The 24,768-nt window shown below is 51.1% G+C and overlaps 1 protein-coding gene across 15 annotated transcripts in view; it reads left to right on the forward strand.

Annotated features, from left to right (window-relative positions):
- Positions 1-24,768, forward strand: part of TRIP12 (thyroid hormone receptor interactor 12) — a 1,206,981-nt gene that overhangs the window by 962,384 nt on the left and 219,829 nt on the right. The gene's annotated exons all lie outside the window — the stretch shown is intronic.

Raw genomic sequence — 24,768 nt, forward strand, 5'->3', positions numbered from 1 at the left:
CTAGCTTGTGCTCAATTCAGGTCGAAGAAAACGATTAGGCTTCGACGCGCAGCGAGGCAGACAATGACAAAGCCAGCGCCCGACCCGGTGAATATCTTCGATGAAGAAGACGATGAGGTCGTCGAGACTGAGGATCCAGAAGAACTGTCGGATCCCGGTTCGGAGCATGACTCCACCTATTATGAAGACGACTAAGAGAACGTCAAAGATAAAAACGTCGTTGAGGTAGGGGACGACGTATCCCCCATCGGAGCCGTCGATGACGACTCGAGTGATGAACCAAGCCCAATAGTGAGTACGGGGCCCGGAACAGACACTGAAAGAATTCCAAAGGCTCGAGTCGAGACATCGCCACAAGGCCTTAGCCAAGATCATGACGAACATTCTATAGCCCCGCGTCTCGGCACGGCTAAGAATATATCACACGAGCCATCGGTCGAACTGGTTAAAACGAAACCGAAAGCCATCGACTCTAAAACGAAACCAAAACTGCTGAAGACAGTCTTCAGATCGAAGAGTTCGAACCCATCGGATTCGACGAAGAAGTGACCCTTTATTTTGCGGGGTCACAAATAAAGGGTGTCGAGCCGAAGATCGGTGCGCTGAAATCCATCACTAAAGTCAAGCACGTCGATCCGACGAGGTTGGCGTCGACGGACAGCGACACAAATAAGGGACTCGAGTCTCGGAAGGTTCTCGATCCGAAGCAACGAGTCGACAAGCCACAGCTCGTCGAAGGCCTCGAGTCCAAATCCAAAAGCGGCTCGAAGGAGCACGTCGAGGCAGAAGAGCGCACCTCCAACGCAACAAGCACCTACGTCGACGCAGGGCCAAAACATATTGGCGAAAAGGCATAGTCGGTCGGACCAATATCGACGCCGGCCCCGAAAAAGGTCAGTCTGTCTACAAAAACTATGCCACCGATAAAATTCGGACAACCCCCGACTGCACGCCCTGAGGCGCTCGATCCGAAAGCCGGGATCGAAACCCCCAGAAGGTGTTGATGGGAAAGAGTCATTCTCTAGAAGAGGACCTTGTGTACCAAGAGCCCTCCTATGATGAGCAGTCAAAGCTACATATCGACTCAGACTCTGGCAGACTTACATTTTATCAAACAAAGATCAGGTCTGAAAATACTTTGGAATCATATAAAATTCCACTCAAAAAGAAAAGGGATTCTTCCACATCGCCTGTCCTTTTTGAGACTGTAAGGTACCATGGCCAGGACACTTCTGCATACTCACCCACACGCACTAATGAGGATATGGGGTATGACCAGGATGAACAATATAATTACCCTGCGGACACGGATCAGGATGACCAGACTCAAGCCTGGACAGACCCTGTTGACCCGGGGGAGTCACAAACTATTCCTGACACTCCTTCTTATCCTGTCAAGACTTCGCCAACGGAGGATACAGCTGCGTTTAACGCATTAATAGAAAGGGCAGCACAGAATCATGATGTGGAAATGCATGCTGGCCCAATTGAAGAGGACTTCCTATTTGACACTTTCTCCACTTCAGAGAAATCAGTCAAGACATTGCCAATGTTGAAAGGTGTCCTTAAACAGGCATGAGACATTTTCAAGGAAACCACAAGAGCAAGGGTTGTTAACCCCAGAATCGAAAGAAAATACAGACCGGCGCCTGGGGACCCTACAAATATTAAGGGACAGCTGCCATTGGACTCTTTGGTGGTATCAAATGCTCGTAAGCGAGCCAACTCACAAACCACTGGTGATGCTCCTTCTCCAGACAAGGAGTGTAAGATATTAGAAGCTTCGGGAAAAACGGTAGCTGCTCAAGCAGCTAATATCTGGAGAATTTCAAATACACAAGCCCTATTAGCCAGATACTATAGGGCGCATTATGACACACCAGAGCAACTGCTACAACATTTGCCTGATGTCTACAAGGAGGGAGCAGAAACAATGATACAAGAGGGGAAACTCATATCCAATGCATCATTAAATGTGCGCTAGACGCAGCAGACACCGCAGCCAGGGCCATCAACACAAGTGTAATGCTCAGGAGACATGCTTGGTTACGCATCTCTGGGTTCAAACCGGAGATTCAAACCACATTATTAAATCAGCCTGTGAACCCTTGATTATTTATTTGGTCCTGATGTGGACACAATTTTAGAGAAGATTAAAAAAGACACAGACAGCCACGTCTATGGGTGCCTTGCAGTCACAACAATTCAGAGGAGGCTCCTTTTGTCGCTCCGGTAACAGAGGAGCTGCACGAGGCCAGGCATCCCAGCAGACTCCATACAATAAAGGGAGCACGCAGACCACCTATAATAAAACTAATAGAGGTGGATACCGTGGCAACAGCAACAAGGGCAGAGGACGAGGGAATAACAACACCAGATCCTCCGCCAACACTAAACAGTGACGCCTAGTCACTGCCCCCAGACCATCTAACACCGGTCGGGGGACGATTACAACAGTTCCTGCCAGTCTGGAAAAGCATTACCACAGACAGGTGGGTGAGACAACTTATTCAGTACGGCTATTGTCTAGAGCTAACTTCCACTCCACCCAACATACCCCCAAGACACCGTCCTATGTCCGCAGAGCACATACACTTATTGCAGCAAGAAGTCATCAGCATGCTGCAAAAAGGGGCCATAGAACTCGTCCCCAAACAGCTACAGGGGTATACTCGCTGTACTTCTTAATCCCCAAAAAGGACAGGTCTCTCAGGCCAATACTGGACCTCAGGCCCCTAAACCAATACATCTTGTCAGAACATTTTCACATGCTCACTTTACAGCAGGTTCTACCATTGCTCAGTCAGGGAGAGTTCCTCGCGACACTACACCTAAAAGATGCATACCGATACATCCAGCACACAGGAAGTATCTCAGGTATGCCATCCAGAATCGGCACTACCAGTTCAAGGTCCTACCTTTTGGGGTGACAACAGCCCCCAGGGTGTTTACCAAGTGCCTAGCGACAGTAGCTGTGCACCTACGGAGACAGCATATTCACGTCTACCCATATCTGGACGACTGGCTTATCCAAGCAAAGTCAGCCCAGCAATGTGCCAGCCACATGTCCCGCACTATTCACCTCCTACACAGCCTCGGATTCTCATTAAACTAATGTACAAAGAAAGAATTCCCTTGAACAGAACTAGATAAACAAGGCACGAAGGTCAAAAAAACAATAAAAAGATTCACTAATGTAAAAAGAATTCTTAACAATTTATTGAAAATACAAATGTTAAAAAAGTGGACATACAAGAACCACTGTAGCAAAATTTAAAAAACGTTCTCATTAAACTACACAAAGTCTCATCTCCAACCCGCCCACGTACAACAGTACCTAGGAGCGACAATAGACACTCTGGCAGCAAAGGCACAGCCAAACTCAGCAAGAATCAACCGCATTCAATTACTGATTCAGAAATTCAGACCCCAACACTCGCTCCCAGCACGGGTGTTTATGCAGTTGATAGGCATGATCCTGCATCTTCATAGTCCCTCACGCGAGACTACACATGCGTCCGCTTCAGGAGTGCTTGGCACGGCAGTGGAACCAGGCTCAAGGACAATTAAAAGACCTAGTGTTGGTGACCGGTCGCGCATACAACTCTCTGCATTGGTGGAACCCACAAAACCTTTGCAGGGGACAACCATTCCAAGAGCCTGTACCACAGATAGTGCTTACAACGGACGCATCTCTCCTGGGATGGGGAGCGCATGTCCTCCATTACACAGTGCAGGGACTATGGACGACGCAGCAAAAGAAGATGCACATCAACCTGCTGGAACTGATGGCAATCTTCATGGCAATGAAGGTGTTCAAAGTACATTTGTGCAACAAAGTCGTGTTGATCTGAACGGACAACATGACTGCCATGTACTACATACAGAAGCAGGGAGGGACACACTCTCCACAGTTGTCACATCTAGCACAAAGCATGTGGAAGTGGGCCATTCAGAGAAACATCTTCCTCATGGCGGAACACCTCCCGGGCAGGGACAACCAGATGGCGGATCTGCTCAGCAGACACAGCCACCAGATGCACGAGTGGGCTATACATCCCTCAGTGCTACAACCGTACTTCCAGCGGTGGGGTCACCCAGGGATAGACGTGTTCGCCACAAGAGAAAACGCAAAATGCCAAAGCTTCGCCGCCAGGTTTCCACATCCGCAGTCTCAGGGCAATGCGATATGGATGAACTGGTCAGGCAGGTTTGCGTACGCTTTTCCCCCAGCCCCGCTCATACCACTAGTGGCACGCAAACTGCGACAACACTCAATGACACTCATCCTAGTTGCTCCAACGTGGGCGAGGCAACCGTGGTACACCACGTTCCTAGAACTTTCCGTGGTGCCTCATCAAAGGCTGCGATTAACACCCAGTCTTTTAACGCAGAGCCATGGAGACATTCAGCACCCAGATCCGTAACAGTTGAACCTTGCGATCTGGCTCCTGAAGTCATAGAGTTTGGTTACCTGAACTTGCCTCCTGAATGTATGAATATTATCAAAGAGGCAAGAAGACCTACAACCAGAGCATGCTATGCGGCAAAGTGGAAACGATTTGTCATCTATTGTAACAATAATGACATAAATCCGCTAGATGCATCAACTCAAAACATCATATGTTATCTGTTACATTTACACAGATGCAATCTAGCCTACAGTTCCATACCTATACATTTAGCTGCGGTGGCAGCTTATCTTCAGAACAGGCAGCACCTTTCACTCTTCAGGGTACCTGCTATTAAAGCTTTCATGGAGGGACTCAAACAAGTGATTCCTCCAAGACACCCACCTTCACCTGTCTGGAACCTAAAGTGGTTCTAACCAGACTGATGGGACCACCTTTTGAACCTCTACACTCATGTGAAATACAGTTCCTAACGTGGAAAGTGGCTTTTTAGTGGCGATTACATCACTTAAAAGAGTTAGTGATCTGCAAGCCCTAACTATTCAGGAGCCATTCATCCAAATTCACGCAAATAGGGTGGTGCTACGAACAAACCCTAAATTTATGCCTATGGTACTATCCCAGTTTCACATCAATCAAGCTATAGAACTGCCAGTGTTCTTCCCAAATCCAGATTCAGTGGCAGAAAGAGCTCTACATACCCTAGACTTAAGAGCTCTCCTGTACTATATAGACAGGACAAAACATTTCAGGAAAACTAAGCAACTGTTTGTTGCCTTTTCACCACAGCACAAAGGCAACCCCATTTCCAAATCGGGTATAGCCAGATGGATTGTTAAGTGCATACAGAGTTGTTATCAGAAAGCTAAATGCACTTTAACAGTTCCCCCAAGACCGCATTCAACACGCAAGTTAGGGGCATCCATGGTTTTCCTAGGAAACATTCCTCTAGAAGACATATGTAGAGCAGCCACATGGACTACCATACATACATTTACCAAACACTACTGTGTAGATGTGCACTCCAAGCAGCTGTAGGGCAGGCTGTACTCAAGACTCTTTTTCAGACTGCTGCAGCTGGCACAGGCAACCACCGGTAAGGGGGTAGACTGCTATACATTCTATGGACAGATATGAATTCAGCAGCAGGGTTCGGATGTCTATTTGTTAACTCAAGTTCGGAATCGATAATAAACTTTCTCTTTGGCCAAAAGGCCTTTAGTTATCGTAGGTATTGTCTTGCGATCGGTACCAGTACTGTTCCTGCTCTGTCCCGAGCCGGACATCAAGAGAAGCCGCATGGCTTTTTTCGACACTGAAGGCCCGGTCGACGCCAGAGACCTTATCGACGATCCATCATGGAACGGAGGCCGTTCAAAAGATGCCCTGTTTGCAACTCTAAGTATCCTCACATCGACATCCACCCGGTGTGCAACAAGTGCCTGTCTCTGGATCACGATGAAGCCAGCCGTATGGCTTGTTCTCGGTTCCGCTCCAAGAAGACAATTCGCCTTCGACGCGCTGCGCGGAAGGAGGCCCAGCAGACGGCACCTGACCCAGTGAACATCTTCGATGCCGAGGAAGATGAGGGAGTCGAGCAGGAAGATCAGGAGAACCTGTCTGATCCAGCTTCGGAGATCGACTCCAGCTACGACGCAGATGTAGAAATGGTCGATACTGAAGATGTCGTCGACTAGGTAGGAGATGACGATGAGGCCTTCGCGGCCATGGAAGATAGCTCCAGCGAGGAGCTTGGCCCAACCGTGGGTACGGGGGCCGTAACTAAAACACTCGATAAGGATCAGGTCGAGGGATCGCCACATGGCCTTACCCAAGATCGTACACTTGGTTCTACAGCCCCGCCTCAAGGCCCGGCTATGGACATTTCTAACGAGCCATCGGTTGACCGATCGAAATCTAAACTGAAAGCATCGGTGTCTACACAACCGAAAGCGCTGGACGCTAAATCGAAACCAAAAGTACGTATCGCTTTGGTCTGTTCGAAGACCTCTGAACCATCGGCACCGACAAAGCAGAAGAGTGTTATCGACCCGGTGAGGTCGCTGAAGGGTGGCACCAAAGAAACTGGTCAAAGACGTCGACCCGAAGAAGTCGGCGTCGAAGGCCATCGACACAGACAAGGGACTCGGAACTCAGAAGGTTCTCGATCCTAAGCGTCGACCCGACAAAGCACGAAGCAGTACAGGCCTCGAGTCCACACCCAGTGGTGGCTCGAAGGAACCAGTCGAGTCAACTCAGCCTTCCACCTCCTTTTCGAAGCAGGTGTCGGACTCGCTGAAACGCATTAAAGAGAAGGCTACTACTGTCGGACCAAAGGCTGCTCCACCCCCCAAGGCGGTTAGTAAACCTCCGAAACCGTTGGCACCCATCCAGTTCACACTGCCGCCGAAAGTGGTGCCTAAGGTCTTCGACCCGAGGACGGCCGTCGAAGCGACCAAGAAGGTGTCCGTGGGGCCGAAGCCTACAACTGAGGTGGCCACCAAGCATCGACCGCCTCCGCCTGAAGATCAGTCGAGGCAATTCATCGACGCTAAGACGGGTAGACTTTCTATTTTTAAACGGAAGATCACCCCTAAACAGCCTATGGAATCATATAGAATTCCATTGAAGAAAGAGGGATTCTGCTACGTCACCTCTTCTCTATGAACCTATAACACCACATGGACAAGACACTGCCCCTATCTCACCCACATACTCAGATGTGGAGGCAGGGGAAGGTGACAATGATGAGTACAGCTATCCTGTGGACACTGATCCTGAAGATCACGCTGAACCCTGGACAGACGCTGCTGACCCAGGAGATCCAGGATGCCCCAGACAGTCATGTCTATGCTGTTAAAACCTCGCCTACTGAAGACACGGCTGCGTTTAATGCACTTATTGAAAGGGCAGCAAAAAATCATGATGTCCAGGTCCATGCTGACCCTGTGGAAGAGGATTTTTTGTTTGACACCTTCTCAACCTCAGAGAGAACTGTCAAGAATCTGCCAATGCTAAAGGGTGTCCTGAAACATGCTGGAGACATTTTTAAGGAGACAGCAAGGGTGATAAACCCCAGAATTGAGAAGAAATACAAACCAGCACCTGGAGACCCTACGTATATCAAGGGCCATTTGCCGTTGGACTCTCTGGTTGTTTCCAATGCCCGGAAAAGGGCGAACTCGCAAACAACGGGTGATATTCCTCCCCCTGACAAGGAATCTAAAGTGCTATAAGCATCAGGGAAAAGGGTGGCAGCTCAAGCGGCCAATATCTGGCGCATCTCCAACACACAGGCACTCTTAGCCAGATATGACAGGGCTCATTAGGATACACTTGAAACCCTGTTACAACACTTGCCAGATGAGTATAAGGAGGCGGCAGAGATGCTAATACACGAAGGCAAACTTATATCAAATGCATCCATCAAGTGTGCGCTGGACGCGGCAGACACCGCGGCCAGGGCAATTAATACAAGTGTGATGCTACGGCGACATGCCTGGCTAAGAATCTCCGGATTCAAGCCAGAGATACAAACCACCATACTGAATCAGCCTGTTAACCCTGATCACTTATTTGGCCCGGAGGTGGACACCACCTTAGAGATCAAAAAGGACACTGAGACTGCAAAGTCTATGGGGGCTCTACAGTCGCAGCAGTTCAGGGGTGGTTCCTTTCGTCGCTCCAACAATAGAGGAACTTCCAGAGGCCAGCTGTCCCAGCAGACACAATACAGTAAAGGAGGCATGCAGACCACCTACACCAAACAGAGTAGGGGTGGCTATCGTGGAAACAGCACCAAGGGCAGAGGTCGTGGTAACAACAGCTCCCGATCCTCCGCCACTAACAAACAGTGACGTCTTGTCACTGCCCCCCGACCATTCCACAACGGTCGGGGGAGACTGCAAACAGTTCCTGCTGGTCTGGAAATCCATCACCACAGACAGGTGGGTAAGACAACTTATCCAGTACGGTTATTGTCTGGAGTTAACACCCACTCCACCCAACATACCCCCAAGACACCGTCCTATGTCCACAGAGCATTTGCAATTATTGCAGCAGGAGGTACTCGTCATGCTGCAAAAAGGGGCCATAGAGCTCGTGCCTATGGAAGAAAAAGGTACAGGGGTGTACTCGCTGTACTTCTTGATCCCAAAAAAGGACGGGTTACGCAGACCTATACTGGACCTCAGGCCCCTAAACCAGTACATTCTATCAGAACACTTTCACATGCTCACATTACAGCAGGTTCTACCGTTACTCAGTCAGGGAGATTTCCTTGCAACATTAGATCTGAAGGATGCATATTTCCATATTCCACTACACCCGTCACACCCGTCACACAGAAAATACCTCCGGTTCACCATTCAGGATCAGCATTATCAGCTCAGGGTCCTCCCTTTCGGAGTGACAACAGCACCCAGGGTGTTTACCAAGTGCCTGGCGACAGTGGCTGCACACCTACGGAGACAAAACGTTCACGTCTACCCTTATCTGGACGACTGGCTTATCCAGGCAAAGTCGGCCCAGCAGTGTGCCGCCCACATGTCCCACACCATTCACCTTCTTCACGATCTGGGGTTTTCACTGAATTATCCAAAGTCCCACCTTCAGCCAGCCCACGTACGGCAGTATCTGGGCGCGACAATAGATACTCTGGCAGCCAAAGCACAGCCAAATTCAGTGAGAATCAACAACATGCAATTGCTGATACGACGATTCAAGCCACAACACTCTTCCGGCACGCGTGTTCATGCAGTTGATAGGCATGATGGCCTCCTGCATCTTCATAGTCCCGCACACGAGAGACTACACATGCGTCTGCTTCAGGAGTGCTTAGCACGTCAGTGGAATCAGGCTCACGGACAGTTGAAAGACCTAGTGTTGGTGACCGGTTGTGCATACAACTCTCTGCATTGGTGGAATCCACAAAACCTTTGCAGGGGCCGACCGTTCCAGGAGCCTGTGCCACAGATTATTGTGACGACGGACGCATCTCTCCAGGGATGGGGAGCTCATGTACTCCACTACACAGTGCAGGGACTATGGACAGCGCAGCAAAGGAAGATGCACATCAACTTTCTAGAACTGATGGCTATCTTCATGGCGATGAAAGCATTCAAAGTACATCTGTGCAACAAGGTTGTGTTGATCCGGACGGACAACATGACGGCCATGTACTACATACAGAAGCAGGGAGGTACACACTCTCCACAGTTGTCTCATCTAGCTCAGAGCATGTGGAAGTGGGCCATTCAGAGGAACATCTTCCTCATGGCGGAACACCTCCCGGGCAAGGACAATCAGATGGCGGACCTGCTCACCAGGTACAGCCACCAAATGCACGAGTGGGAGATACATCCATCAGTACTCCAGCCGTACTTCCAGCAGTGGGGTCATCCAGAGATAGACCTGTTCGCCACAAAGGAAAACGCCAAATGCCAAAGCTTTGCCGCCAGGTTCCCACACCCACAGTCGCAGGGCAGTGCGATATGGATGAACTGGTCAGGCATATTTGCGTACGCTTTTCCCCCGGCACCTCTAATACCGCTGGTGGCACGCAAGCTGAAGCAACACTCGATGACACTCACCCTGGTTGCTCTGACGTGGGCACGCCAACCATGGTACACCACGTTTCTAGAACTATCCGTAGTACCGCATCAAAGGCTGCACCTCACACCCAGGCTTTTGACGCAGAGCCATGGCGACATTCAGCATCCAGATCCGCAACAGCTCTACCTGGCGATCTGGCTTCTGAGGTCTTAGAATTTGGCTACCTCAACTTGCCTCCTGACTGTATGGATATCATAAGGGAGGCAAGAAAGCCCACCACCAGAGCATGGTATGCGGCAAAATGGAAGCGGTTTGTCATTTATTGTGCCGACCACATCATCAACCCGCTAGATGCATCTACTCACAACATCATTTGTTATCTGTTACATCTATACAAATGCAATTTGGTCTATGCTTCCATTCGTATACATTTGTCCGCAATAGCAGCTTATCTCCAAAACAGGCAGCATCTCTCGCTTTTCAGAGTGCCTGCCATTAAAGCCTTTCTGGAGGGACTCAAACGAGTTATTCCTCCCCGACAACCACCAGCTCCTGAATGGAACCTAAATGTGGTCCTCACCAGACTGATGGGTCCACCTTTTGAGCCTCTACACTCATGCGAGATTCAATTCTTGACGTGGAAAGTGGCTTTCCTAATAGCAATCACATCGCTACGACGAGGTAGTGAACTTCAGGCACTAACTATCCAGGAGCCATTCATACAGATTCACTCCAACAGGGTGGTACTCCGCACTAACCCTAAGTTTCTGCCTAAAGTGGTTTCACAGTTCCATATCAATCCGACTATAAAACTGCCAGTGTTCTTCCAAAATCCTGAGTCAGTGGCGGAGAGAATGCTCCACACACTAGACGTCTAAAAAGCTCTAATGTACTACATAGATAGGACCAAAGATTTTCGGAAAACAAAACAACTGTTTGTTGCCTTTTCGCCACAACACAAAGTCAACCCCATTTCCAAGGCAGGTATAGCCAGGTGGATCGTTAAGTGCATTCAGATTTGCTATCAAAAGGCCAAGCGCACATTAACGGTTCCCCCAAGGGCCCACTCCACGCGAAAGTTGGGGGCCTCCATGGCTTTCCTTGGAAATATTCCTTTAGAAGACATATGTAGAGCAGCCACATGGGCTACCACACACACATTTACAAAACATTACTGCGTAGATGTGCACTCCAAACAGCAAGCAGCTGTAGGGCAGGCTGTTCTAAAAACACTTTTTCAGACTGCTGCAGCTGGCACAGGCGGCCGCCGCTAATGGAGGGACTGCTATGTATTCTATGCAGATATGAATTCAGCAGCCCACATGCCTCGCACCGAATATGCTACTTACCAGTATGCATCTGTTCTTGGCATGTAGGGCTGCTGACATTCATATCGCCCGCCCTCCTCCCCCGGTGCCTGTAGCGGCTGCAGCACTTAGAATTACTCTTAGCATGGTCATCACTTACGGCGTTACACTCCATCTTTGCCACAATGGCGAAAAGCAATCTGAGGATGGAGTCGATGCCCATGTGCACTGTAGTCCAGGGGAGGAGCCACCTTGTGATACTTCGAAGACTCTTCCAGGACAACAATGTGCAATCATCTGGACCCAACACTAGGCGGCGATCTATGCACAGATATGAATGTCAGCAGCCCTACATGCCAAGAACAGATGCATACTGGTAAGTAGCATATTCGTTCTGTGCTCTCTAGAATCCGTCGAGGGGAGCCTTAGGGGGATGTTTTTCAGTTGAGGAGGAACTTTGAGCTGCATTACTTACCTTCTTCCTATGCCTTGACTCCTCAAGTTCTCAGGAAGATTCAGAGACTGGCTCAAGTTATATTCATCACCCGGATTGGTCAAGAAGGGCGTGGTATGAAGACCTCCTGCGCTTTCCCATATGTTCTGCACCACGACTTCCATTCAGACCGGGCCTTCTCTCTACCAGAGGTGATAGACATCATCTTGTCAGTGTGCATCCCCTCCACCAAATTTGCTTGCACTTGCAGATGGAGCAACGTTGATGCTTGGTGTGCAGGCAACAGTGTAGACCCCTTGCAGTCCAGGCTGTCACAGGTCCTGCAATATGCACTTTCCCTTGTACAGACGGGGGGGGGGGGGGGGGGGGGTGGCGATAGGCACTCTCAGAGGGTATTCAGCTGCATTTTCCTAATTTCTGTGTCTGCCAGATCAGCCATCTTATTTTAAATACCACATTCTTATGCACTTTCTCACAGGATTGACAAATATGCACCCTCCAAGTCCTTTTGTTATACCCCAGTTGAACTTTAATTTGGTTTTGACTTTTCTTATGGGACCACAGTTTGAGAGCCTGCATAGTAAATGTAAATCTGTAATTGTAAAGCAATAACTACTCGCCCTTTTGGGTCTCAAGGCACTGGGGGCCGTCGTAGAAATTAAGTGAGCTATTTCCCAGAGTCACATGGTGCTGAGCTGCCGCTGGAGCCGGGGATCGAACCGTGAACCCTGTGCTCTGTAGTCAGCTGACCTGGCCGCTGCACCACACCTCTCCACTCCTAGTTATCCCTTAGGATTTTCTCTCTCAAAACTGTATTTGTATTGGCTCTTACTGCAGACGCACAGGTGAGCAAGAAGCAGGCTCCTAGTTCCTGTCCACCTTGTACTTCTTTGTTCCTGTACATATTGGTGTTGCAAACCAGAGTTGCTTTCTTGCCCGAAGTGGTGACTTTTTATCCCCTCTTCCCAGACCATTAAGGAGGAAAATCCATTGGTGAGCGGTCCACTATCATCTGAACCGCACCAAGGACATGCAACCTAATGACAAGCTCTTTGTGAGATACTGTGGGGCCACAAAAGGCCAAGCAGTGCAGAATGAACCTCTGCATCAAAACCTGCTTTGCTTGGGCCAAAAAGGATCTTCCAGAAGGGATCTGAGCCCATTCTAGCAGGACTAAAGCTGCTACTTCTGCCATAGCCTTAGTCGTTCCTATCGCAGAGAGCAGCGACGTGGACATCCCTACACACATTCGCCAATCATTATTTCCTGGATTCTGAAGTGCATAGGGACAGCCACTTTGCTAAATCTGTTTTGTAGGATTTCCTTGTTAAGGTTCAGGGTATTACTCCAGAATCTATTATACAGGCAAGGAATCCACAGGTAGATGTATCAATCAGAAGAAAAAGTTACTTGTGTGGTACAGAACCATCTTGTGGATCCTCTACCTACATGCACATTAACTGACCCACTTTCCTCCCTGTTTGAGGGATGCTATAGGGAAAGTTAATAAGATACCAGCTTATATTCTTGTACTGCACTACTTTGTCGATATCAGTCACTTTACTCACCTCAAAGGCTTAGGTAAAAAAGGATGGAAGCTGACGTAGCCCCAGTGCAATTACTTTATGGCTTCCGTGATGTCACCTGAACCCACTTCTGGCATCCTAATGAAGCCAGGGCCCCCTACTGTGAACAGGAGAGCTGTGAAGTTTTTCGTATCCAGTCTAACGTTTGGGCTTGCTCTACATTTGAGGAATCTGCAAGTAGATAAAGTATTGTTGGAACGTGGGTTTCTGTTGCAGTGACCCACCCCTACACTTTTTGCCAGATTTCTGATGCACTTTGAGTGTGCCCTGGGTCCCTGCCAATCTGGTTCCATGGGCCAGTGTTCTTTCCAGAAACTGTACCATTGCTCCCACAATCGGCACACCTCTGGCTCACATATAAGTCCCTTGTAAAAGGTACCACTAGTACCATGTGCCTTGTGACCAGTGAGGTTCCCTTGGGGCTGCAGCTTCTATTGTGCCACCCTAAAGGACCCCACACCAAACACATACACTCTGCCATTACAGGCTATGTGTTGTGGTGTAGCTAAATTAAGAATCCACATGGAACACCTTCCTGGGTGCCATGCCTACACACCACTTTCTGTGGCATAGCTAAGTCACCCTCTAGCAGGCCTTACTGCCCCAGGGCAGGGTGCACTATACTACAGGTGAGGGCATAGCTGCATGAGCAATATGCCCCTACAGTTTTTGTGCCATTTACAGACATTTTAAGTGCAGTGAAGCCATTTTTGAGGTACATGGGCTGGGAGTTTGTCAACACAAACTTCACAGCTCCATGATGGCTTAACTGAAGACTAAGCAGTTTGGTGTCAAACATCTCTGCATAATAAACCCAAACTGATGCTAGTAAATGCTCTCAGAGGGGATCTTAGAGATGCCCCCTAAAAAACAACCAGCTTCTAGTGTATTGGCTGACTGATCCCTGCCAGCCATCACCATACAGGTTTCTGACCTCATTGGGTTAGAGCCTTTGTGCTCCGAGGTCCGAAACAAAGCCTGCTGGAAGTGCTTCACAGGCTCTCACCTCGTGGTATGCTTATTTGGGCAGCTCCAACTAGTGGATATGCCTCCCCTTGTCCCACCCCCACTTTTTGGAGGCAGGACAGGCGGGAAATTTAAGTAAGCAGAGTAGGAGTGTCCACCTTGGCTTGGCACACCTCTTTGGTGGCCATGAGCTGAGGTGAACCCCTCTCCTCAAAATTCTTCATCCTGGTTTGGAGAATTAGGGCCAATAGGAATAGGGATGTGCCCCTCTCCTCAAAGCGAGGGGGCACCTAAACGGTGTAGTTACCCTAATGGACAGTAGCCACTGGCTACAGCCCTGCGACCTCTGCAACGCCCTTATATTTGGATTTTAAGGGCTCCCCGGAACCCTGTTCCTCCGATTTGATGACCTACAAAGAAGGACCGAAGAGCCATGCAGCAGTGGAGAAGAAGACGACGACAACTGACCTGGCCCCAACCCTACTTGCCTGTCTCCTCCTACAGCGACCCTGCTCAAAGAAATCTGCGTGTCACGCGGCCCGCATCTCTCCAGCAACTCCAGAAACCTGTGCTGCCTTCAATAAAGTCTGTCTCCTGAGGACACCGGATTTGTCCAGCAAAAGCAACCTCCAAGAAGGACTCCAGTGCCTCCTTGAACCGCACATCCTCACCACTCTGCACCCATCGCCCTCGGCCTGAGTCCTGGTGGCACAATGATCCAGTGACGTCTCCCCAGTGATCCTGACCTCCAGCGATGCATGTTCCCTCCTGAACTTCCCCACGACGTCTGCAGTCTCATCTTGAAGGGTCCTGCGACCGCATCCAGTGAGAAACCCAAAGCCTACAGACACCGCTGTACCCGCAGACCGCAGGCTTTGGAGGGTCCAACCGACAGTGTCCCGGCATCCCCCCACTATCCAACTTACCTCTCCAATCATTGGCTTCCTTCAGCGAGTGTTCTGGCCCGAGCATGCAACTATTATCTCCAACCGAGGATCTCCATTGAATTCTATTGGCCACCCGACATCCCCTTTGCATCCTGCACCCAGCTGCCCCAGTGCCGCTGGTTTTGCAGATTTGGTGCTACTCGTGGCCCCCTACAATGCTGACGTCAATCCCCAGGGCCTGTGTCACTGAACCGCGGGTACTCAGCTGCAACTGGAGCCTCTCCGAGGTGCCCCTAGCTCCCATATGCTAAGATTAGGTCCAGTGACTTTTGCACCCAGCTGCTTCGGTGCTGCTAGTGGTGCAGTATCTACCTTAGTCCCACCCTTGCGGAGTGTTGGTCAAGCCCCCGAAGACTGAACTTGTAAGTCGGGTGCTTACCTGAAAAATTAATTACCTGCCTTTCCTCCCTTAGGATTGCATTGGATTCTCTCTGTATTGCGCGAAGTGTTGATTCTAAGAATAGTACAAAGTATCTCTTTGACACTGAAAAGTATTTTGTGCACCCTTGAAGTATTTGTAATGCTTATACAAACATGTGCCCATTGTATATTGAAAGTATTGCATTTCTGAAAAGTCTACTTGCCTGTAATTGAGTCCTAAAATGAAAGTAACTAAAGTAATATTTTTGTAAACATTGGCCTGGAGTTATTCATTGAGTGTGTGTTCCTGCCTTGCATGACTATGTACACCAAATGCATTCACATTACCCTCTAATAAGACTAACTGCTCAGCCCAGCTATCACTAAATTGAGAGTACGATATTATCTACGTTATTACAGGGCTCGAAAAATCCTAAAAAAGGTTACTAGTCCTGCAGGTCTGGTAACTTGAAAAATCTCCTCAACCTAAATGTAACCTACTTGACCTCTGTCTCTGAAAGCCAGCAAATGTAACAAGATTTAGAGGCATCATCTGAAAGAAACACGTTAGTGTTAGATTCCTTACCTTAGAATATCCCCAGGCGTCAGTCTATATCCGGAAACTTTTGCGTAGCAGTACCCCTGCGCGTCGGTAGGTGTCGTCTGCAGGCGTCCCCTGCGGCTCCGTGTCCGTCGTCGGCGTCATGCGCCGTGATGACGTCGCTGGAGTATATAGACGCCGCCTCCGCGCGCTGACGTCAGTTCTTCTTTTTTCCGCGCCAGTAAGCGCAGATCCGAAGAGCAGTACTCCGGTCTTTTGACCAACTTTGTTATCTTTCTAATCTCTTTTTGGTGCCTGATAGGATGCCCGGTTTCAAGAATTGTGACGGTTGTGACCGCACGATGTCGGTCACGGACCATCACCGACTCTGTCTCCGGTGCCTGGGCCCCGACCACGACGTGGACGCCTGCGTCGACTGCCGGGCTCTCACTAACAAGGCTAGACGGGAGCGGTCCCGCAAGCTGCTTGAGCTCCGGGTGTCGGTCGGGAGCGGTCCCGGTCCGGCCGGAGGTCCAGGGAGCGGTCGCGGAGCCGCGCCGAGCGTTCCGGAAGTCGTCACCATTCGTCGGGCTCTTCAGGTAAGAAACACAAGAAGTCGGGGCGTCGTCATCGTACCCCCGACTCCCCCCGACGCTCGCGCGACGCGGCCGGGGGTTCGGGTGACCCCCAACTCCGCGGCTCCGCGAGAGTCGCCGGCGCGGCCTGCCCCATACCCTCCGGTCCCTGGGCACGGTGCGACGCCTGAGGAGATTAAGGCGTTCCTCATGGCCATGAGGGCGCTCGACCGAGTATCCGCAGTATCCGCAGCAGAGGCGAGTCGATATTTTGACTTGCACCGAAACACCGCACCGTCGGTGTACTGCTTGAACGGCCATTGATGCCGATACTGCAAATCCCGTTTCCCGCTCCTTCATTATTTAAAGTGCGGATTTACACGCAAACAAAAACGGGAAACAAGCTTTACTTTTATTATAAAACTCCTTTTCGCAACTGGATCCCAACAAGGACCTCCCTCACAATTTTTGCCCCCATGATCCCAGCCTGGCGTGACGCCAGTATCACCGCGCTTGATATCTAGAAGTGCAGGAAACCTCACATGAGAGGCTTCTTACCTCAAAAACAGAGGCTTTGTTACTTTCAGGCATGTCTTGTGTATCTCTAAGTCCTGATGATGATCCCATGTAACTAATTGAGCAATAGGGATCGAAACGTCGACACCCATGAGTGGGGTTACACTCACGATATTGTTTATGAAATTGTGTATGCTCCATTCCAGGCGATACTGTCAGTACTCATTAATTTCTTTACAGTACCCTGCTTTGCTCCCTTCCTTTGCCTGAAAAGCACCCCTTTCACTCTACTCTTATTCTTCCTTTTCCTTTTTAGTACGGCACAGGCTTGTGTCACGCTATTGTTCTACATTGTATATTTGACATTGTTTGTTGGAAAGAAATTCCTTACCCGGCTGGGTTAGGAAACCATAACGTATAGTATTCCATTGTGTTCCTATACTTTATTGCATTGATCCTAAATGAGCTAAGTACCTTTGTTTTCTATAACGCAGTTCTCCAACGGGGCCTACGGCGCCTTCGGGCCCAGTGCTACCGTGTGAGGGCCCTAGCGGGTCGGGTGTCCCTGGCTCGACGCCATCGGGTGCTCCGGCCCCGGTGCCGCCGGCGGCTCCGACCCCAGCGCCACAAGGGCCTTCGGGGTCGACCCCGGCTGGCCTACCTGCCGGTCCGGCGCAGATTCCATCGGGGTTACCCCCGACGCCGTCCCCGCTCGGCGCCAGTTCTCCTGTGCCGGCTTCGGCCGGCGCCGTCCCCATACCCTCCCCGAATCCGGACGCGGAGTCGGACCGACGTCGATCGACGCCGGGCTCGACGCCGATGGGGCCTGTGAACCCCGAGGAGCCGGTCTACATAGTTGACTCCGAATATGGAGATGATGAAGAGTACGGGGAAGGTTGGGAGGGGTCTGAGGACCCTCTGTCACGTGAGTGCCAGTATGACCCGGACTGGACAGGTGATTTGGGGGATGCCAGTGGTCTGGACGACTCTCCTAACCCTGGCTTTGTCTCTCCTCCTTCCGTGGCGTCGGAGGCGGGGGCTGCATATTCAGTGGTGCTGATGAGTGCTGCCAAGGCCTTACACCTTGAGCTCCCCGTCGCGGCCGTGAGGCCTAACATCCTCACTGAGGTCTTCAAACCGCAGTCATGCCCACAGGAGCCACTGCTGCCGTTTAATGAAGCCTTGTCAGACGTTCTGTTGGGCACGTGGTCCAGGCCCGCTTCAGGTTCGCCTGTTGATCGGAACGTGGCCAGACGCCACCGTCCTTGTCCGGACGACCCCAAATTCCTGTCCACCCATCCCACCCCCGAGAGTCTGGTGATCCAGGCCTCGACCTCCCAGACCGCATTCCCGTCGGCCCCGCCCGACCGGGAATCTAAGAGGTATGACCAGTATGGCAAGAAGGTCTTCTCGTCCCTGAGTTTATGACTGCGGTCTTGCAACACCGCCTGCCTCTTGGGCCGCTACACCCACTCTGTGTGGGATACGGTCGCAGAACTGCTGCCAGAATGCCCCATGGAGGTGAGGGCAAAACTCGGCAAGGCTGTGGCTGAGGGCCGAGACGCAGCTAAATATTCTATACGGTGTGGTCTTGATACGACCGACTCGCTAGGCAGAGCGATGTCCACGACGGTGGCGATTCGTCGCCACGCCTGGCTGAGATCCACCAACTTTTCGGCAGATGTCCAGAATGCCTTGATGGACATGCCGTTCGATGGCTGTCGCCTGTTTGGTGACAAGGCGGACCACGCGCTGGAACGCTTCAAGGACTCCAGGGTCACGGCCAAGTCCTTGGGTCTCTCGACCCAGCGCCAGCAAACGGGTTCGTTTCGCTCCTTTCGTGGCCAAGGAAGGGGCGTCCCCACACGTGCTGCCAGCCACGCGCCGCAACAATCCTTTCAACGCAGTGGCGGCCGTGGAAACCGCCGTGGCGGCGGTCGGGGTCAACGGTGGGGTCAGGCCACACCTCCCCCCGCAGCATCTGCCTCCAAATCCTCCTAGTCCGTGCTTTCGGCCCCATGTGACGCCAGTGGGTGGCAGGGTTCGCCATCACCACGCTCACTGGCGCACAATAACATCGGACAGGTGGGTGCTGCAACTCGTCCGGAGGGGCTACTCCCTCCCCTTCGAGACCACTCCTCCAGCCATGCCACCGCAGAACCACCGTGTGTCGGGGGACCACTTGACACTTCTGCAGGAGGAAGTTACGGCCCTCTTGGCCAAGGGGGCCATCGAGCGCGTTCCTGGGCCAGAAGTAGGGCGTGGTTGCTATTCCCACTACTTTCTGGTACCCAAGAAGGACAAGGGGGGCCTACGTCCTATCTTGGATCTACGGAACGTCAACGGCTTCCTCCGGAAGGAGAAGTTCAAGATGTTGACATTAGCTCAGGTCTTGGCTGCTCTAGACCCACAAGACTGGATGGCAGCGTTGGACTTGCAGGATGCGTATTTTCACATCCCCGTCCTGCCGGCCCACCGGCGTTACCTGCGGTTCACGGTAGGCCAGGAGCACTTTCAGTTTATCGTGCTCCCCTTCGGCCTTACCTGCGCCCCACGGGTGTTCACAAAGGTGATGACGGTGGTCGCAGCCCATCTGCGCAGGTTAGGGGTTTCAGTATTCCCCTACCTAGACGACTGGTTGTTGAAGGCGGGCTCGCCCCAGACAGTCGTCCACCACCTTCAGATGACGGCAGACCTCTTGCACGACCTGGGGTTCTCCATCAATGTGCCGAAATCACACCTGTGTCCCTCTCAAAAGCTCCTTTTCATCGGAGCGGTCCTGGACTCGGCGCAGTTTCGGGTTTATCCTCCGGAACGGCGGGTCCGGGATATACAGGCTTTGATTCCCATCTTTCAGCCGCTATCCCGGGTTTTGGTCAGGTTGACGCTGCGGCTGCTGGGGCTGATGGCTTCCTGCATCCTTCTGGTGCATCACGCCCGGTGGCGGATGCGGGCTCTGCAGTGGGACCTGAAGTTTCAGTGGGCCCAGCATCAGGGCAACTTGTCCGACCACGTCTTGATCTCGGAGGGCACTGGGAGACATCTGCAGTGGTGGCTTACGGACCGCGATTGGGTCAGAGGCAGATCCCTCTCCCTTCCCCAACCGGAGCACGTTGTCGTGACGGACGCGTCCCTCCAGGGCTGGGGTGGCCACTTGGGAGAGGCATCTGGTCTCCGGCGGAGTCCCGGCTTCATATCAACCTGTTGGAGCTACGGGCGATTCGTCTAGCACTGAAGGCATTCCTCCCCTTTGTCAACGGGAGTGTAGTGCAGGTGTTCACCGACAACACTACCGCCATGTGGTACTACAACAAACAGGGCGGAGTGGGGTCGTGGACCCTTTGCCAGGAGGCTCTGCGCCTCTGGCAGTGGCTGGAACGTCAGGGCGTGACTTTGACGGTTCAACACCTGGCAGGTTCTCTGAACGCCAGGGCGGACGAACTCAGCCGTCGGTGCTCGATGGATCACGAATGGCGTCTGAACTCGGGCGTGGCGCAAGGCCTCTTTCTGCAATGGGGAGAGCCTTGGTTAGATCTATTCGCCACAGAAGAGAACGCGCAATGTCATCAGTTCTGCGCGTTGGAGTTTCCAAGACGGCACTCGCACGGCGACGCCTTTCGGCGCGAGTGGAGTTGCGGTCTGTTATACGCCTTTCCGCCTATACCACTTCTGCCCAGAGTGCTGAAGAAGATCAGGCGCGACCGGGCCCAAGTTATCCTTGTGGCTCCGGACTGGGCTCGAAGGTACTGGTATCCCGAGCTACTCAGCATGTCAGTCGGTCCCCCGATCCGCCTGCCCCTTCAGGAGGACCTTCTGTCGCAGCAGCAGGGGACGGTCCTCCACCCGAACCTGTCCAGTCTCCACCTCCATGCTTGGAGATTGAGCGACGGCAGTTGAGGCCATTTGACTTGCCTCCTGAAGTCTGTGATGTAATTCTGGCAGCCAGGCGTCCCTCCACGAAGTCGGTATACGCCTGTCGGTGGAACAGATTTGTGGCATGGTGCACAGCAAAGGCTGTGGATCCTCTTTCTACCCCTCTTTCCGAGGTTCTTCTGTTTCTTCTCTCTCTTGCCCAGCAGGGCTCTGCTCTGGGCACTATCAAGGGCTACCTTTCGGCCCTTTCAGCCTTTCTACGGCTTCCTGATCAGCCTTCTTTGTTCAAGTCCCCCATTGTAACGAGATTCTTGAAGGGCATCACTCACATGTATCCACCTGTTCCGTTTGTGATGCCTCAGTGGGACTTGAACCTGGTTCTGACCTTTTTGATGTGTGCTCCCTTTGAGCCCCTTCATTCTTGTCCTCTCCGTCTCCTGACTTTAAAGACGGCTTTCCTGGTTGCCATCACCTCTGCCAGGAGAGTGAGTGAGCTCCAGGCTCTTTCTGTCCAACCTCCTTTCCTGTCCATTCATCCTGACAAAGTGGTTCTCAGGACTAGACCTTCTTTCCTGCCCAAAGTAGTTTCTGCTTTTCACATCGGGCAGTCCATCACCCTCCCCTCCTTCTTCCCGCCTCCGCATCCCTCAAAGGATGAAGAGCGGCTCCATCGTCTGGACCCAAAACGTGCGCTTTCATTTTATATGGATCGCACACGCCAGTTCCGGGTGGATGACCAACTGTTTGTTGGCTACGTGGCTGCGAAGAAGGGACGGGCGGTGTGTAAACGAACCATCTCTCGGTGGGTCGTTCTGTGCATCAAAGCGTGCTACTCTTTGGCTCGGAAGGAGCCTCGTGTTGGGCTGAGGGCCCATTCCACTCGGGCCACGGCGGCTACTACTGCCCTGGGCCGGGGAGTCACTTTGCAGGACATTTGCCAGGCGGCTACATGGGCCTCGCTGCACACCTTTGCGAGGCACTACTGCCTGGACAGTCAAGTCCGGAGGGATGGCTTCTTTGGCCGTTTTGTCCTCCAGGACTTTCTGGTGTAGGAATGTATTGGTTCGCAGACCCACCACCGGGGTTGGTATTGCTGGGGTATCTATTCTAAGGTAAGGAATCTAACACTAACGTGTTTCTTTCAGATGAACAAGTTACTTACCTTCGGTAACGATATATCTGTAAGAAACATTAGTTAGTGTTAGATTCCTTACCGAACCCACCCATCCTCCCCATTCTGCGAACTGATACCTAGGGTTAAGGACATCCCTTTCAGGGCCCTAGTTTCAAATGGCACCAGTGTTGGTTCTCTCATGGCTCTGCGTTTTCTGGCGCGGAAAAGCTGTGTACAAAGAACTGACGTCAGCGCGCGGAGGCGGCATCTATATACTCCAGCGACGTCATCACGACGCCGACGACGGACGTGGAGCCGCAGACGACGCCTGCAGACGACGCCTTCCGACGCGCAGGGGTACTGCTACGCAAAAGTTTCCGGATCCAGACTGACGCCTGGGGATATTCTAAGGTAAGGAATCTAACACTAACTAATGTTTCTTACAGATATATCGTTACCGAAGGTAAGTAACTTGTTCTTTAGTGCCCATTCACTTTGTGAGCAATAAAAATGCCTTAAAATCTTATCTGGTCACATATGCCCTGCTTTCAGAGACGGAAGTCAAAAGTCTGTTTGTCTTCCTACTTGCCAGGAAGGGCAAGTAGGTCCTAAAAATAGCTCGTCTTGAATAAATCTGGCTCGCCATAGTGGGCGAGTGCATTTTTCGAGCCCTGTTATCCTCTTCTATGCTTTTTAGGGACTTAATGGACTCTGTGCACACTATATCTCTTTTTAATATAGTATATACAGAGCCTGCTTCCTACAAGTATCCACAGGGAAGATTGTTACTGCAGGTAAGTAACTTTTTCTTCTTACCAAAGGTGTGATAAAGATAATACCTGAGAAAATTAGAGAAGCTGTTACCGCTGTTTTCTGGTGCTCTAAACGGATGGTGGGCTCTTTTCCTAGGCATGATAAATTCAACATTCCTATTTTATTTTATTTGAGGTAAAAAAAATTGTTTTTAAAACAAAAAAGCAGACTATTGAGTAAAAACAAAATGCATGAAAATACAAGAGTAACAAATGAAGGTGTAAAGGTGTGGTGACAAAAGCTATAACTCAATGCGTGCAGTGTATAGTTGTATAGTGAAGAATAAAAACGTATATTGCAGAGCTCCATGTGCGGCATGCTTCATTTTCATGCTTCCAGGCTGGGGACAACGCTATATCTGGTGACGAGTAGGGGGATACGTACCATGAAGAAGCAAGGCTGTTCCCCCTGTGGGTTCGCAAGGTTATGGCAAACTGCTTGTGGCACACCACTTTTTTCCTCACTGGTTCTGATGCTTTTGATTGACAGTGCACTGGGTTCCTACTAACCAGGCCTGAGTGCTCTATCTCTACAACGAGACAAATGTTAAAATAATGGTGTTTGGTATCAAACACCTCAGCTTAAGAAATCCATACTGATGCCAGTATCTGATTTATGAAGAGATGCACCCAGTGTGCACCTAGAGGGTACTCCCTGTAACCCTACTAGTCTCCTAGGCGGTTGGCTGAGTGTTATTTGCCAACCTGCCACAACAAATACGTTTCCAATCTCCTGCAAAGGAGAACCCACGCTCTGAGGTCAGAAAAAATGCCTGCTTGATGGAAGGTCTTCTTACTTCCTCCAGAAGGATGGCTTGTGATTTAGCACATCAGGCCAGAGGCTTTAAATCCTCTGCTACCTTTTGATATCCGACCCCGGCTACCCCCCAGTCCTGGGGAATGCCGCCCCCGTCCCTGAGGCCTACTTGGCACTAGAGCAGGCGGGAAATTAGATGTTTGGGAGCCGTTTTGCACTTACAGGCTAGGCACACCCCTAAGGTGGTCCACATGAAGTGGACCTGCAGAGAAGGGTTTCACCATCTTGCTTTTGGTGAAAATAGAGAATTCTGGGTCGGGGTTATGCCCAATCCCCACAAGACGTGGTCATGAAAGGGGTGTAGTAACTCCTGTAGTAGGTAACACATTGGCTACCACCCTATACTCACCTAAATGCCCATAAATTGAGTATTTAGGGTTCCCCTAACACCAGACCAACAGATTTGACTACCTGGGAACAGATGTACAATGAAGAGCCGATCCAGTGAAAACTAAGGACCTGCACCAAACTTGGTGCCAAACCCTTCCTGGTTGCTATGCCTTGACAATTGCAAAAACCCAGTTGTTCCCGGTCCACAGTGTTGCTGGCCATCGGGCCCACCACATCATGAAGAGATCTTCGTGGCTCAAGGAGGTCAGCCCATCTCTCTGCCACATTTTGAGACACTTGACCCTCCAGGAGCTTCCCTGCACCAATACTATAAGTACCGTAGCACCTGCACCAGCAAAGGCTGGTTTATGTCCAGCCCGGACACCACTGTCATGGAAACTGTACCTGCACGACGAGGGACTGCAGGACTGACTAGATCCACGACCAGAGTTGCCCAGATATCTTGTATTACCCTCCTCTGCAGAACAAACTGACAACTGTGATAGTCACACCTTCTAGTGGCCAGCCAGCCAAGACCCTCTCCACCCGAGCTCCACCGCCCTGGGCCGTCACTCCTGCCTATGTCCTCTTGGCCTAGGGGTCCT

This window comes from Lissotriton vulgaris, chromosome 11 (genome assembly GCF_964263255.1).
Source record: "Lissotriton vulgaris chromosome 11, aLisVul1.2, whole genome shotgun sequence".
In the NCBI taxonomy this organism is placed as follows: domain Eukaryota; kingdom Metazoa; phylum Chordata; class Amphibia; order Caudata; family Salamandridae; genus Lissotriton; species Lissotriton vulgaris.